The 16289-nt window shown below is 34.4% G+C and overlaps 1 long non-coding RNA gene across 2 annotated transcripts; it reads right to left on the reverse strand.

Moving 5' to 3' along the window:
* Positions 1–11094: 11094 nt before the first annotated feature.
* LOC126055846 (uncharacterized) lies at positions 11095–13909 on the reverse strand. 2 transcript variants are annotated; one of them, XR_010277293.1, is made up of 4 exons: positions 13547–13909; positions 13382–13465; positions 11887–12077; positions 11095–11437 (listed from the first exon to the last, which is right to left on the reverse strand). It is a non-coding gene; the product is annotated as an uncharacterized LOC126055846 (long non-coding RNA). The 2 variants fall into 2 exon arrangements; XR_007511670.2 differs by having other exon boundaries at positions 13382–13908.
* Between the last annotated feature and the right edge of the window lie 2380 nt (positions 13910–16289).

Genomic DNA, 16289 nt, shown 5'->3' on the forward strand with positions numbered 1-16289 from the left:
CATCACTCTAGGATACCTGGTACTCTGTCATATCTTGTGAAAATGGTATAAAGTGTGTAGAACTACTTATAGACATCAAAAATTTGGGGTAGTCGATAGCGTGTATTGTCGAGACACCTTTTCACACACGGTTGGTTAGCCCCATGATAAGTTATTAATTAACTTGTGTTATGGGTGCTAACACAGCTGATAAACTACATATAGTTACACATATACATATTTATAAATACATATTGTAACACCCAGACCACGGCCAACAAGCATGCTCATCACACAAATGTCGACCGAACCGGGAATCGAACCCGGGACCTCAGATTCGGCAGTCCGGCTTGGTGACCATTGCGCCACAGAGGTCGTATTATTTTCATATACCTCAATATTTACATTGTTGAATAATAATAATATCCTTTTGTAAAGCATATAAACAGTTGATAACATAAATGGCTGATGATGATGACGATGATGATGATAATGAACATAAATTAGTACCTTATACCTTTCATGACTAGCTAAGAGTTTTGTGGCAACCAACTGCCACTTCCAGTAAGTAATCTAATATCTGTGACAGCTCGCTATTAGCAGAGACCAATAACTACGGTCTATTGAGCTGAAACTTCATCGGCCCCAGTTTTCAAACAGATTAGCTTGTTAACATATCGTAATCATTCTAAACTACAAATCCTTTCAATAGCAAACCGCGCTATCTATTATGAATAATTAGTACTGTCATCGCATCCGATAATTAGGCTCGCTACAAACTTCCTGCGCATTATCATGACAAATGAGACTTCACTTTACAGTAGGATCGCGACGTGTGCAGCCAGCATTAGCATAATATGTGCTAATTTATGACGTCACTAATAGACATCGATCTAACGAACGTTTCAGTTTTGGTGAGAGCGACGCATTTATTAGCGCGGCCTATTTTGGTATGTCATTTATTGAAATGATGTTGTATTTGGGTATTTTGAAGTGCATGTTACTTCTGCAGTAATATTATAAAATAAACACATAAACATAAGCAAAAATATGCAGGTACCATGTATCTTGCATAATTGACCATGCAATTAACACTATACTTGACCATGCAATTAATACTATACTTACTGTTCACGATACGGACACAACAATTTAAAATCAGCGTGTATCACAAATGTCTCAAGGGACAGGGAGAATCTTGTAAAATTTTACAATTAAAACCACACATGCATACATTAGTTTCAAAAATTTCGAGATTTTTAATCAATCAGAATTTAACTTTACAAACTAGAAATGTGACCATAGACTTCATAACATAGGTAACCTAGATAGACCCTAGATTTCAACAATTATTATTATCATACAAAGTTACCAGACGCAGGTAAATACAAAACTTACCTACAGCCTGTATTACTTACAAGACGAAACTCAAAATTTCCACTAGTGAATTTAGAAGTTCGTCAACTTTTTATCGTCCATGCCAGTTGCGAAGGCACAAGGTATGTTAGTCTGGCAGACTTTAAACTTTTAAGTATTCCGTGTGTACTGATACCGTTTTAAACTTCGATTACCTTTAGAGCTTTGAGGGTAGTTTAGTACATGTAGTTTAAGTTGAGTACTTTGGTACTGGATGTCGGAGTTTTGGGATCATCTTTAAAGGTAGTTTTTTTGGCTGTAAAATTTTTGAATGTGGCCAAAATACAAGTTTTACCCGTATGTACAGTACTATGCTTTAATTTAGACCTTGACCCATATGTTAGCTAAATTTCATCTCATTTTGTTCTGGCTTCTCTTTTAAAGCCTGGTCATTTTTCAAGGTCGTTCTAGTGGGTCTATTAAATTTTAAACGGATGATTTCAAACACCATTAATATGCACTGGTTGCATTATAACATGATTACATTATGTAGCAGGTCACTCGCAGTCATGCATGTGTAAATAATATGAATAGCCTCAATTTATTTGACATTAACGCTGCGTAAACGCCCGGTAATATGCTACGATCGCGTAGCACAATAGTTACTACGGTGCTACGCCGTAGCAAACTCGTAGCAATAAACAAAATGACTAATGGTTTTGGTAATGTGCAATTCTGCCTGGTCCCTTGAGAGAAGTTAAGATACAACATTAAAATTATATTATGGGCCTCTAACAAGTTTAATTCCCAGATTAGTATGCTAAATGGGAGTTGAGGGTTAGTTTGTGAAAAGTTTTTATGAGTTTTTTTGTCGCATTATGAGTGTTATACAACGTTAATGTTGGGTATCATAGAAAGAAGTGGGGCTACATGTATTTTTTTAATTAATATAAAGTGTACACTTAGAACCATTTGTACCTTAACAACTGCTCTGATTAATTATAAAAAATATTTTCAGATATAATTTTCAACAAAATTTTCAGCACAATTTTAATTTACATAAACAAAGCGACTTAAAACGTTGCCACACAAAAATGATAACTACCAAATTATTTTCAGTACCGCAAGGAAATTGAAAACTTTCTGTTCGGCCTTGTGACTTTTTGTAAAAATAAGATATTCAGCGGGTGACGTAACGCCGGTATAAAACTCCGCCAACTGAATAGTTCGTTCGAAAACGGTAAATAAATTCCCGGGGTGTGACTTTTTATTCCTGCAACGTGTAGTCCCGGATATGTTTGTTATTGAAACATAATCTCATTTCCCTTTTGAGTGCAAAATAAATTTTAGTGTACCCGATACGGCTGCCGGCGAGCGCTGAATACAAAGCATGTTTGAAACTGATTTTTAATACCCTTTATATAATATATAATATGTTCATAAAACCGTTGTTTATCACGGTTCGCGGTCGTTTGCCCTTCCAATGGATAGGAAAGCTATCCTTCGATATTGTTATAGTTTTTATTCACTATGTTATCGAATATCTTTTCTTTATGCAAATGTTTTAGTTTTTATGTTAGCATAAAGTAAAAAGCGATGGGCTTTTTGTGCAAAACTAAACGCTTTGAATAAAGTCGTTTATGGATATTTAAGTGAAAAAATGTACATATGTGGATTGCCTCCCACTAACGTTTTGCTTAATAGAAAAGTGAACAATAAGAAACACAGTGACTATATTTTACATAATACTGCCTTTATAATATTTTGTTTATCCACAAATGTAGATACAAAATTTACTAAAAATCCTTTCATCTATTACCGCGTTTAATAAAGTCCCAACACCCCAGCAATAAAGTGCAAATAAAGTCACGTAGAAACACATTTATTATAACACGTTCGTGGCCTGAAAGCGACAAGTTCCGTATACACTAAGAAGTTAGACCAAGGTGTCTGAATTCCGTCTGACCAGTAAATCCGTCTTAAGCTTCGCGGGCAAACCGAGCGAAGCGAGAGAGGAGGATCACACACTACCACGACTAGAGGATCAGAAGGTTTTGAAACCTGCGAAAGTTTTGTTTGAGATTTTCAATGTCATGTAAACTTTTTAAGTGTATTTTATTTCGTGAGAATGTCTGGACTTGAAAAGACCGAAATCGCTCAACTTCTTAGACTGATATTTCTCAACGATTTTTCATGTCGTTGATACAAACTGAGGCAATCGCAGTGACTTTTCATGACTTTTCTCAAAACTTTTTCGTACTGATTTTAGCACAGAATTAGCCACAGCTCAAGACTTTTCTCCAAGCTTTTCCTCAGAGTTGTTGGCACAAATTGAGTCAATCATAAGGATACCTACTAAAACCTGTACCATATTCAAGTACAATTTTTGTTCTAGGTTTGATAATTTCAAAGGTGACGTAGTGTAGTACCCAGACAATGCAATAACAGACGTACAAAGCTGATAGTGGTAGTCTGTGACACACCTAACTCTGACACTAATTTCTGCGCTATTCATACTTGAATTAATGAGTGAGACCGAGAATGTCGGACACACAGACATGGCGACACATACATATGCATGTGTGTGTAATGTAAACTGCCTTTGTTTGCAGTTGCCTAACAACGGTACTTGGTGTATTTTGTAGGGATTCAGGTATTATTGTGCATGGAGAACAAAATGACGAGCAGAGATGTCATAAAGGAAAATCTCATTGGAAAGCAGCGTCTTCAAAATTCGGGTGTCTACCGCAGGAGGCGTCATACGTCTCCTTTGGAACCAGTGATTTTTTTTTAATCAATCGGGACCAATCTGGATAGATATCTCAAGAAAACGGAATGCCTCGTTAGTTTACTAGTAACTGATTGTTTTAGTCACACCCACCGTAGGTATTTGACCTAGAAGAAAGCCTCTGACCTACTTGCCTTATGGCATCTCTGCTTCATCTTTCTATTATTATATTCCTTCCTCCGTAGTACAGTGTAAGTTTATAGTAGGGAGATTATTGCTACATGCTGTTTTGATGTGTCGAGTGAGTTCTGTCAATTAGTTGGACACTGTTCTGATAACTTGTTAAATTGTGTTACTAAATGCTTCATGATACTAAGTTCATGAAAGCCGGAAACCCTTTTGGTTTACTATTGTTATTAATTTAAACGCGTCATCATTTTGCGTAAATTAATCATTTTAATTATGTGTGCTTTGTTGGTTTTATGTGGACACGTTTCAAAGCAAATCCTGGAAATCAATTCAATTCATCACATTGAAAATTACAGTCATAGAGATAATGCTATTTTCGATTTTGATTACCTGGAAATGTCATTGAGTTAGGTAAAAAAATAAAAATAAAAAGCAATATATAAAAAAGATTTAATCCTGACTTCATTTATTGTCTAGACTAGATCAACGTTACAATGAATAAATTACTATTTGTGAAATTAGCTGAAAATTTGTTCCAAGAGATTTCTGATAACAGTTTTACGAATGATTGCAGAATTTTTATAGCCTCTCAGAATTTTATGTGCCCCCGAGGTAATTGCCTTGCAATAGATTAAAATAAAGATTTTCCAGTGTTGTTATATAAAGATTTTACTTTCATAGTGGGTCTTATCGAAAACGTTTTCGTCTTGTATAGACACGAAAGGTCCCGCTGCCCTTCTAAAGGGAACTGGCAGATATAATTTAAAGACAAAAGTTCGGTCATTTTCCTCACTCGAGTACTTTTTATACCCAAGGGGGAGGCACAATAGTTGTTCACAAAAAAGAATAATAAATCTATTTCCTTGCTGTAAATCTCTGTGACAAAGTGGTCCGTTGGTTCGTGTTTCACGTAAATGTTTTTACCTGTGACCAAATGAGACTGTCGTTCGTAAAGGTTGGGTGAAATTGGATTCATCATTGATTCAAAGAGGTCAACCCGCCGATATCCCCGTCGTGTATTTGTGGATCGCGCCGTTTATGTGCAAATACGAGTTTTTATTCAATACGGGATCTGATTGTGGGGTCAGCGCAGTATGCTAAATTTAGAATGGTACGGATGTCCACAAATGGCAGCCGCGTGCCACGTTTAGGGTTATGTCGGTGAATAAAATGTAACCGACGTTTTAAAATAAAAATGGCGTGCGATAAGAGCGGAATTATTCGTACCTGCCAGATAAAAAAACCGTTTCGACTAACTGAAAAATCGGCAAGTAACTCTAACATAAATTTTGCACAAGTCTCATAATAATTTGAAAAATAAGCTCGTTATTTTGTTGGCGACTTTTAGCTCGTGTCTTAGCTGAGAAAACACTCGTAATACGGTAGTTTCCAACGAGTCAAATTCATTACTTTTATTTAACTGTCAAAAACTGTCACTTTCTTTGCAATATGTATGTAAGCGCAACATATGACGTCACAGATTTTTCACATCAAACTGGATCCTTATTTAGCTTATATTATCAATAAAAAAATTTAATCAATTATTCCATCAAAACGATAAATGGAAGTGACATTATTTTTAGATGCTTCACTAAATGAATATGACAACGTAATTTATTTTTGACCTAGTCATCCACCCAATTCCGACCAGTCGCAGAAAAAAGTTCATTCGTTATTTTAATCAGTCTGCAGTTACGAATAAAATTACGCTGGTAGATAGTGGAAAACGAGAACGCGAAACAAATATCTACATATTTATGAATATCGTGTTTTTTCTGTTGAAAATAAGTTATAGCAGGAATACAGGAACAGGCCTTTTTCCGTAAGGTAATCTTCCTGTATGCAAAACATCTGAGACTGGGGAATCGTTTAATTATTATAAATAAACAAGTGAAGTACGACTTTGATGATATCAAATATCCCCATATGTGAATTTGCAACTGAACTCTTTTAAGTTTAAACTAGATATATTTTGTTAGATGGATAGATTTTAATCAAACATTCAAGAAATGTAGCTTACTATTCTTTATGTTATGTCTTTGGCCGGCTAGAACTAGGTGTAACCGTACTTCAGGCTTTAACCGTAACATATCAACGTGAAAAACAGCATCCATAATTTAAATTCGAAACCAGATTTACCAAAGAAATAGAATGTGAAATAATAGTAAAATAAAACGTTACAGTTCTCATATTGTGTAACCGAGTCCATTGGCTTTTATGAGAGGGCAGACGTTAATGTGAACACGAACATATACAATATACATATGTATAATAATACATAAATGTACATTTGTATGTATGTTATATGAACACACGGTAGCCGAAATCACGGTGAATCTTTGCGGTGTTTCGGACTTAATAGAAGTATGCATACGTGATAGTTTTTCGGAATCCTTTTGTGGTGTGTGATTTGATTAACCAATTATGTGACTTTTTTCAGTTAAATATTTTATTCGTAATCATTATGTTTTGGGGATGCTATGTGTAGGATAAATAACTATTTTTTTTTTACTGTATATTAGGGCCATGTATTTACATCAATTAATAAAAGCGTCAAGAAATTCGTTCTCGTTGTTGACGATAAGAAACGTGCTCAAAATAAACAACAGAAAAATAAAACCTTTAACCAAACAAACTTAAATTAATAATTCAATTGTTTTTCAACTCTTTAATAAAACACCAAAAATATAACTGCAATTTCCTCAAGATTACTCCTTCCACAAATAAAGGAAGTAGTATTTATTTTGAAGTATACTCCCAGCGGTGCTGTAAATTAAATTGAAGCTGAAATTCAATTTCAAAGACTGAGATGGTATCAGTATTGTATAACTGCAGTAAACAATATGGTGTATGGCTTATTGATTCTTAGTTTTCTTTTTCTTTTATACTATTAGAATGCCTCTGGCAATTCCTAAGTGTAGCTAGCCAATGTAAGCTGACCTTCCACCCCTCTCTTTATTCTACGTAAAGAGTGAGTTAAAGGGGTATGAAAAGCTACCAATAAAGGTCTTTGTTTGTGGTTTATCTGTTGTCAGATAGCATCGCGTCTGGGTCGATAAGATTGCTTTGTTTGCACTTCTATCTTTGCTGTATTTCGAAAGATGATGTATTGGTTGAGTTTAAATATGTAGCCTGTTTCTGTTTGTATTTTAATGTAAGTTTCATGTATGTAAGAGTAGCCTTCGTTTGTGTGAAGTACCTATGTGAGTGTCAGCAATTTTGTTTGATTCCATAGATATTTTTTTTCGATGTTCTGTTTAACAAGCTTTTTATTTATTTTATAGTTCAAGAAAACAACGATATAAAATTCAAAGTAATTTCATGAACAACCATTTTCATCATTACAAACCATTAACTTACCGCAAAAGTTATATTTTTTAACGCAAAACATTTCTCAATATTTTACTCATAAAGTCGTTCTACAAGTTATCTGGTAACGAGTCTATTCACAACAAAAAAATGCGTTAAATTGGAAAATCAGTGAGCAGTGTTGCCGCTGAGAAAATTACATTTCATTCACGCAGTTACTCAGTGGGTTCTAGTGATTTGTGTTATTATATAAAGAGCAATTGAAAAATATCTAATAAGACGTTAGAAGGGTACTGAGTTGCTGGTTGCTTTCGTGAAATTGTTACAATATATTTATTGGAGAGGCGTAATTTTGAGTTCTTATAACTGGGTACGTTAATATTAAAATTCTGGAAGTTTGAAAGAGGAAAACATAATAGATTTTTAATATCTCACGGAATCAGAATACTAAGAATTGCAAGAATTTTTCAAACGTCCTTGTATAAAAAGCTTTAACTATTGTTAAATAATCTAAACGATAGCCTGTAATATAATATACCTAACTAAAACAAGCATTTAAATATACTTAATCTAAAAGATAACACCAGCTGTATGGTTTCAACGGGATAATAAATAAATTAGAGATCATGAACGCAGACACAATTACCAGGGCAACAGAAAACAAAAGACAATTGAATTCGATTCGAAGCACTGCTGAATGATCCTTCGTACTAGCACATGTGTACGTGATACTCCTTGTTTCTATACGTTCCTAGTACTTAAGTATGATATTATTGATTGTAAGAGGACTTAAATAGTACTTAAAGGATTTTTGTGGAGTACCGTTGTCTCGTTTGAAGAAAACTGTTATTGTATTTGAAAGTAAATAAATGGTCTGTTACTTGTCATATTATCATCATCATACGTAGGCTTCCCCCTTAGATCTCCAGAGATACCTGTTGGAGGAGGCATCCAGCGTCTTTCGGATATATATTGTCATATTAGGTAAATTGTGCAATAAATAAATACCTATGTCAATGATCAATAATTTTGTTTTAAAACGTACCTACATTATATTATTTTATACAGAATCTAGTTTGAATCAGGTAACTACGAACCATTATTTGGGTATAAACCATTATGAACATTGAAACAATAAACTGTTCTATTGCCCAATATTCAAACCGGTACAAATTGCTTTCAAATCAATAGTTCCTTGGTTATGATGTTAAAGCAATTCTCAGTATCCTTGATCGGCCTAGCCAATACAACACAAGCATACAATTCTACGACAAAGGTGTATTTCACAGAAATGTTGTGTTACTGCTGTGATTGTTATCGACTGGTACCATAAAAACAACGTTTCATGTATTCAATCAATATTATTGAGGTAATACTTATTGTTATAACTTCAGTAGGTATATCCAGTTTCGCTAAATACGTTTTAAATCCTATGAAGTTTCAGACAGTCCCCAATCCAAACGACAGCAAAATTAATAAAGAAATTCTCAACATAAAATCTGAAATACCTACGAATTCATGAGCCACGATTATCGCTAATTAAACATAATTATAAGTACTCCTAATACAGTCTCAGAAGTCGTCTAACAAAATCACTTCAGTAGTCTGCCTACCGAGTATTCCACGTTTCGTAACTCAAGCGCTCGACTCCCAAAATTCTCGCATTACTAGGCGCGTTGTTTGAAGCGCGTTAATTCTCGGCTCGAAGTAATCAAGTTAGCGAAACTTCTCGACTTATTCCCGTCTGGCTAATGAACGAAGTCGTTGCAAGTGCACAAGACTTCGGACGTGTCTTAAATTACATATTCAAGTCGCTGATGAGGAAGATTACAATACTAGGTGTATTGTTTTGTTATCGTGTGCTTGTTTTGGGAGTTATTTTCGTGGAGTTAGATGTTGATATTGTTTTGGAAGATTGTTTGAGTTCAAATGTTATTAATAAAGACGATCTTCATTTTAAATTGAACATTTTATCTAAGCATGAGATATTGTTACAGCTTTCGAGGGACAAAAACCACGCGGTCTTTCACGTTACATCGTTGGAACCAGGTAGTTCTTTGTCGATTATTTTCTGTATATACCAATCGGGAAATCTGAGGGCACGGCAGTGCCCCAGCCAAGACTCGAGCAAAGCGGGCACGGCCGTACCATCTTTTCTCGAAGCGTTTCGCGGCTATTTCAGCCCCCTGTATCTTCCATGTGAACAAAGCTAGGAGTTTAGGTTTTCGATGACCAAGAGTAAGTATTAGAACAAGCTCAGTCCCAAAATTACAAGAAATTTGAATAAATAGTTTACGAGTTATGAGCGATCAAAGTTACACCATTTTGTCACTGACTCACTCACTGACCGATCATCAAAAGTCTAAGGTACTTCTAGCAAACTTAGAACCTTCAAATTTGGCACCAAGATAGGTTATTAGCTACATATAAAGGAAAAATTATAAAAACCTTAAAACTTAATAAAAATAGGAAACAAATTTATATTTGCGGTTTTCAAGAACATTGTGTATGAATTTTGACTGCATTGATAACTTTGTTATTTATTTATGTACAAAATGTTACTATTTGTTTTATTGTTACGTAGTGTGGTATATTGTTAATATGTATTAAATATACATACATATGAATAAAAAAGCTAGGTTAAAATAAAATGAATAATGATAAAATCTTTCATATTAATGCAGTGCGATAAATACTGCATGCTCGCTCGATAGATGGCGTTGTCCTGGTCTAAATCGCGCTACGGTTTTAGTTAAAAAACAATTTCATGTGATAGCGCCATCTACCTCTGAAATAAATCTCTTTTATTCTAAAAGATATTCGATTAAAAATTCGACAATTTCGAAATTGTTTAATTTATTTAAAAAAAATGTTGTTTACGTGCTAGTTTAGGTCTACATATTTAGTTTGTTATATATCTAGTTAGTTGCATGTAAGTTAATTTAATTTGTTATATACTTAGAGAAGAAGGAGACCTACAAAAATAAATTAGATCCCACAAAAACATTAAATGTAAAAAGCCAATCCTCTACGCAATTCCTCCACCGTAAAAGTTTTGAGATCGCATAGAAGCCAAGTCCTGTTCAACTTTATTTGTAATAATAAATCAATATTTTGTGACTATATCAATAGTTTTGTTCACATTACAATAATATTGTCTTGGCCATGAGCACAAGTTAATAGTCGCTCCCTGAAATAATGTGTAAATACCATTGAATTGATACATTCTATATGGACATGATTTTACGATTGGACTGATTGGAATTTGAGATCACCATGGACCAAACATGCGACATAGTAAATGTGCAGTTCATGATTTTGGATGATACTGACTGTCGGTCATTTAGTAACAATTGAAAAAACTAAAAGTATTTAATTCTGTGATATTAAACTTCATGATTGACTTTCACCTCTCCAAGATATGCTGTATTATATTTGTAGTTTATTGTGCTCATGGCTAAGTCAATATTATTGTAATGTGAACAAAACTATTGATATAGTCACAAAATATTGATTTATTATTACAAATAAAGTTGAACGGGACTTGGCTTCTATGCGATCTCAAAACTTTTTACGGTGGAGGAATTGCGTAGAGGATTGGCTTTTTTTACATTTAATGTTTTTGGTGGGATATATTTGTGTGAAAGCCTTGTTAAGCAATCATTAAATATGTTTCTTAAAAAATCAAATATTTTAATGAATTCTATCAAATATTCTTTTCTTTTGCTCCGCATCGTGGCACTCGGTCGGGAACAGCATAGCCTTGGTGGTGACTTCATTGAAGAGCTCGTATTTCCTATGCGAGAGGCCCATGGCGTGGAGAGCGGCGTGAGCTACCTCCGACGGTAGGGTACATACTGGCGTTATTAGTACTAACTGGAAGAAAGTAATGGGGAATATTTAGACTTGCAAGGGGTATTGCTAGAAATTAAACTCTCTATTATCTAGAAGCTGTACCCTACCGGGTACATATTGTGACCACTTTATAAAATGTACCACCTGTATGCTATGGAATGCTAATAAAGAATTGTGTATTGAGTATTGGGGATGTCTCGTTCGTTGGTGCTCGCGCTTTTGAAAAAATATCTCAGTGTTAGATAACCCATTTATCGAGAAATACTACTTTTTATAAGGTGGTAAATGGAGTAGTCCCCACGAACTCAGGTGAAATCACTGGTGGCAGTTACTTAAGAAAGTATGTAAATGACATCATGGAAATGCCGATAGTTGAAGCCTTGTCTGCATTTGTTGTTATCTTTACTATACATGCGTTATATGTTGATATAATACACATATGAAATATTAATAAAACATGTTCTACATACCCGTCTTCCAAAAGGTTTGGTATAATAATGTAAGCAACAACTTTCAAGCACCCCGGAATAATTATAGAAAAGATAAGTAAAGTTCTTCATTTTCGCGGCCTCTACCGGGTGGTGTTCAGTAAATTTCAAACAAGACCGCTTTTCTAAGTAACTGTGACCTTTTTTCACGAGGCTTGATAATCGCTTAATGCCTGTAAACAGTTTCAGGAATAAAATATTGCTTGAAGTAATTTTACTTTTTAATATGGCTCGACAGATTTGTTCAGACCTAATTAAGAATAGGCCGGTATTTTTCGGTTTCGAAGAAATCAGTAAAAAACCTTTCACCAGCTGTATTTTCATTTTAACCGCCCTTTTTACAAAGGTGAACTTTAACCTTTAATTTATTTAAGAAGCGTGTTCTACTATTAATTTAGTACAGACAAAACAGTGTTAGGTTTCCTAAGAATAGGTTAAATATTTAAACGAAGGATATCTGTAGGTGTAGTGTAACCTACAGGATGTATCAAATATTCACGCAGGTTCAGACGAATTGAATCAAGTAATCGAGTAATTGTTACGCCTAAGCAACCATCTTGGTTAGAAGATTGTGTCCTTAATTTACTCGGTAAGGTACTATGATTGTACTTGTAGGTGTTTCTATGTCTGTCTACACTAATATTATATAGAGGATTTGTATTGTTATTTGTATGTAATGGATAAACATAAAAACTACTGGAACTTTTATAAAAAAAACTTTCACCATTAAAAAGCTACATTATCTGCGAGTAACAAGGCTATATTTTATCACGGTACTTGAAATGGTACCCATGTTACGCAGATGAAACCGCGGGTAAACGGCTAGTTATTTATACATATTATTTAGAAAGAGATTTGAAACAAATTTTAGTTAACAAGCATTGACTGGTTGCGAAAAGGTGCTAAAAAGTTTTAAAATAACCAATAGAATTTCAATATTCGAACATCTCGTCCCCACCCACTCAGGTATAACTGGAACTTTTAAATGCCATTATAGTTTAAACTTATGAATTTACTAAGCCTAATGTTCACAGTGCCTTATTGGTCATCAAAGAGATCCAATTATTTATAAACCTTTGAGACAATATTTCTCACGATTGAAAACTTTATATTTAGCTACAGCTTATTAATAACATCTTAATATAGAATAATTGCTCAACTTTGGTTGAATGGTGTTTACAATGAATAAACTCCGTTTATTGACACTTAATCAACCAAAGAGAGACTGTGGGACAGAACGAGAGGCAGAGGAACAGTTAGATAGAGATGATGCTAGACAGACGTCGCATCGTAGTACTGTAAAGTGATCTAAATACAAACCTGAAAGAAGGAGTGATCACTTTAAAATCAAAAATCTAAAATACTACCTCATGTCGAATACAATAACTTATTCGATGACAAATGGCTTCTACAAAGTAGCCTATTTATTAGTCACTAATAGCCCTCTGCTAATATTCTACACTTTATAGGTACTCACCTATCGAATAAAAATTAAAAACAAACGGTATCTGTCCGGAGTTCCACTGGCAAGGCCAATTTTCGGGCAATCCATCTACCGTCTCTAAAATAAATCGACGCCAAATTAAAAATATATTCCCCCAGAATCGGAGATAAAATATTTGGAAATTGTTTCCCAACAAACCGTTGTTTGAATTGCAAGATTGTGAAATAATTATGTTTAAATTACAAAGTAAAACACAGAGATTTATTATCCAATTTCCGTTATGGCGTCGCGTTATGTGTATACGGTCCATGCTTCGATTTCAACAATGAAAACTTATCGATCTCATTATTTTTCTACTATAAAATATGATGTCGTATATCAAGGCACGTCGATGAATCATGGGAACACCATGAATATTGGTTTGGAATATATTTTTCGCGGCGAATTTTTTGGTGGAAGTGTGATAACGGTTTAAGCAGGAAAATAGAAGATCTATGTGGCTAAATATGGTAGTTTATTTTTTAATATGTATTCCATAAACGGAATTAAAAGTGGTGCAATTCAAAAGTATGACATTAAAACATATTTTTTACAAAATTCGTAAGAACATTAAAATTCTTATTAATTACTTTAAACAAGAATGTAATTTGATCACATAATTACCCATCCTATTAAAAACCAACAAAATCACGTTTAATATTGTGTTCACAATTATTAAAACATTGTTTGCGCAAACCATAGAGCAGCAACGAGTATAATTACACAGGATATGGAGGTATCGTGCAAGGCTCGTCTCGCCGCGTCGCCGCAAAGCTAATGAATAATTTCTTGTACCAAAGAGTTCTTACTTTGACTGTAGCCTCTACAAAGAACGCGGTATTTAAACTTCGCGGTCTTCAGTACAACGAGTCGGCCATGACTGTACGCGAGTAATTTATAAAAAAAAGCACTCCAGAATTCGCCAGCAGAAATGCAATTAGTGGGATCGGTCAAGTTCAAATTGGATCTTTACCAACTTTGCATTAAATGAAATCTCAAGGAAATTGTGTTTTTCCTTCCATAAAGGCTCTTTTCAATTTATTTTGAAACTATGTTTTGTAACAGTCTTTTAGTGGTACTTTATTTTAATGGTATACGGAACCGCAGAGCCACAAACCTCATTTTAGTGATGAATAAATTTATGTAAAATAGTGGAAATACGGTGGAGATGTGGTGCTTAATTTAGCATTGCAGTTCATTACATGTTATGTTCATTCATTACGTCATTCGTGAACATGCTCTATGATTTGTGCTCCTAGATTAATATGGGAGTAGAACCCAATATGTTTTCAATTACTGAAGTTTAGGTAAGTACTGCCACCTATTCATTTGTACAGCCTTACAAATATTAGAAATCTAAAACTGCTGAACTTACTTTGAATGGAAAAATATTTTCATTTTCAAGTATATACCTACCTACTAATATTTCTAAGCTTACAAACCATATCCTAAGCTCTAAAACAATAAACTAAGTTCATAAACGCTAACATTTTGGAGACAACGAGACGAAAGTAAAACACAGCAGTTGTAAAAGTTTCCACAAAGAAGTTTCTTTCGAAATTCGATTAAAGGGTACCACAAGCCTTTTATACCCAAGTTGTTGGGTAAGTCCGGTAGGTACCTATTACGGTATGGAGTAGTTCGTAAAAACTTTGAACTTTAGCAGTCTTTTTTCGTAGAACTTAGGTATATAGGCAGCGTATTATCATTTCATTTTGGTCTTCTTATGTAACTAGCTTTATTTTGTATTATGCGTAGTCTAAGATTATCTCGCTCAGAAACAAAGCATTTACCTACATATTGTACTGTTGAGACTGAAAATCTTTGTGTCATAATGTAGCTTTACAAAAGGCCTAGATAATATGAAACGCTTGGGACAATAGCGTTTATCGTTTCAAGAAATTCGCGATACTGCAAAACATAACTTTCAGTTACGAGTACATTAAACTATTGTCTTCTTTTCCAATAAACCTTAGCCACTTATCCTACAAAAATAGGTCGTATATTTAATTCAATTTAACTATTAAAAAGTTTAAGTTCCAAATTCAAAGTTGTCGCGGTCCAGAATGCATAATCGTACATCAGTTATATTACATTAGCGTCGGGAACAATATTAAGATGATTAGAAGTGCTACTGCGCCCGTGGTCGGGCAAAACGCCAAGCCCCCACTATTTTATTTGCATTCGCAAATTCACGCCGTTCTCCGCCATTGTGACAATTTTCGAACAACTGTCTCATATATTTTACACAGCCGGACATATTAAGTGACACACATATTATGAGGACATTTTTGTTATCTCGCTGATTAAAATAAGTTACAAAGAAAATTTAATTCTAGTTTGTGTGGTTGGCTTGATTTTTTTCTGCGGCTACACTTGCATTGTGTAGCAGACTCCTTCATGTATTTCCGTAAGATTCATTGCGTTTTTCTGCAGCCAAAATATCTGTTGGAAAAACATGGTAGGTACTAATTATTTACTTCATCATCTGCCTAGCCTTGGCTGACCTACTTTGGGGCTACAAAACAATATCCATATAATAATTCAAAGATCATAAGTATGCCACAACTATTTTCTTTATCAATTTTCGAAAACACACCACACCAGTGTCTCTCTAATAATGTCCGCAGGTGTACCCAGCATCGCGTGGGGTGCTCAGTAGTCTATTGTCTGTAAAATTCAAGACCTTAATCTTCTGAGCATTTCGCGTACGTGAGTTTATGATGTCTACAGTCGCGAGGAGTAAGCTGATCTAACGCAGTATAAGGACTGGATGAGAGAAGGGTAAGCTTAGTGTTATACACTTAGCTGAAATGGAACACGATTTTTTTGATAACAATCTTGTTAGAAAATCTAATTTTGTTCTATTTTTCTAAAGACTTTTTTGTACTATGTCGGTATG

Source organism: Helicoverpa armigera, chromosome 17 (assembly GCF_030705265.1).
Source record: "Helicoverpa armigera isolate CAAS_96S chromosome 17, ASM3070526v1, whole genome shotgun sequence".
In the NCBI taxonomy this organism is placed as follows: Eukaryota; Metazoa; Arthropoda; class Insecta; order Lepidoptera; family Noctuidae; genus Helicoverpa; species Helicoverpa armigera.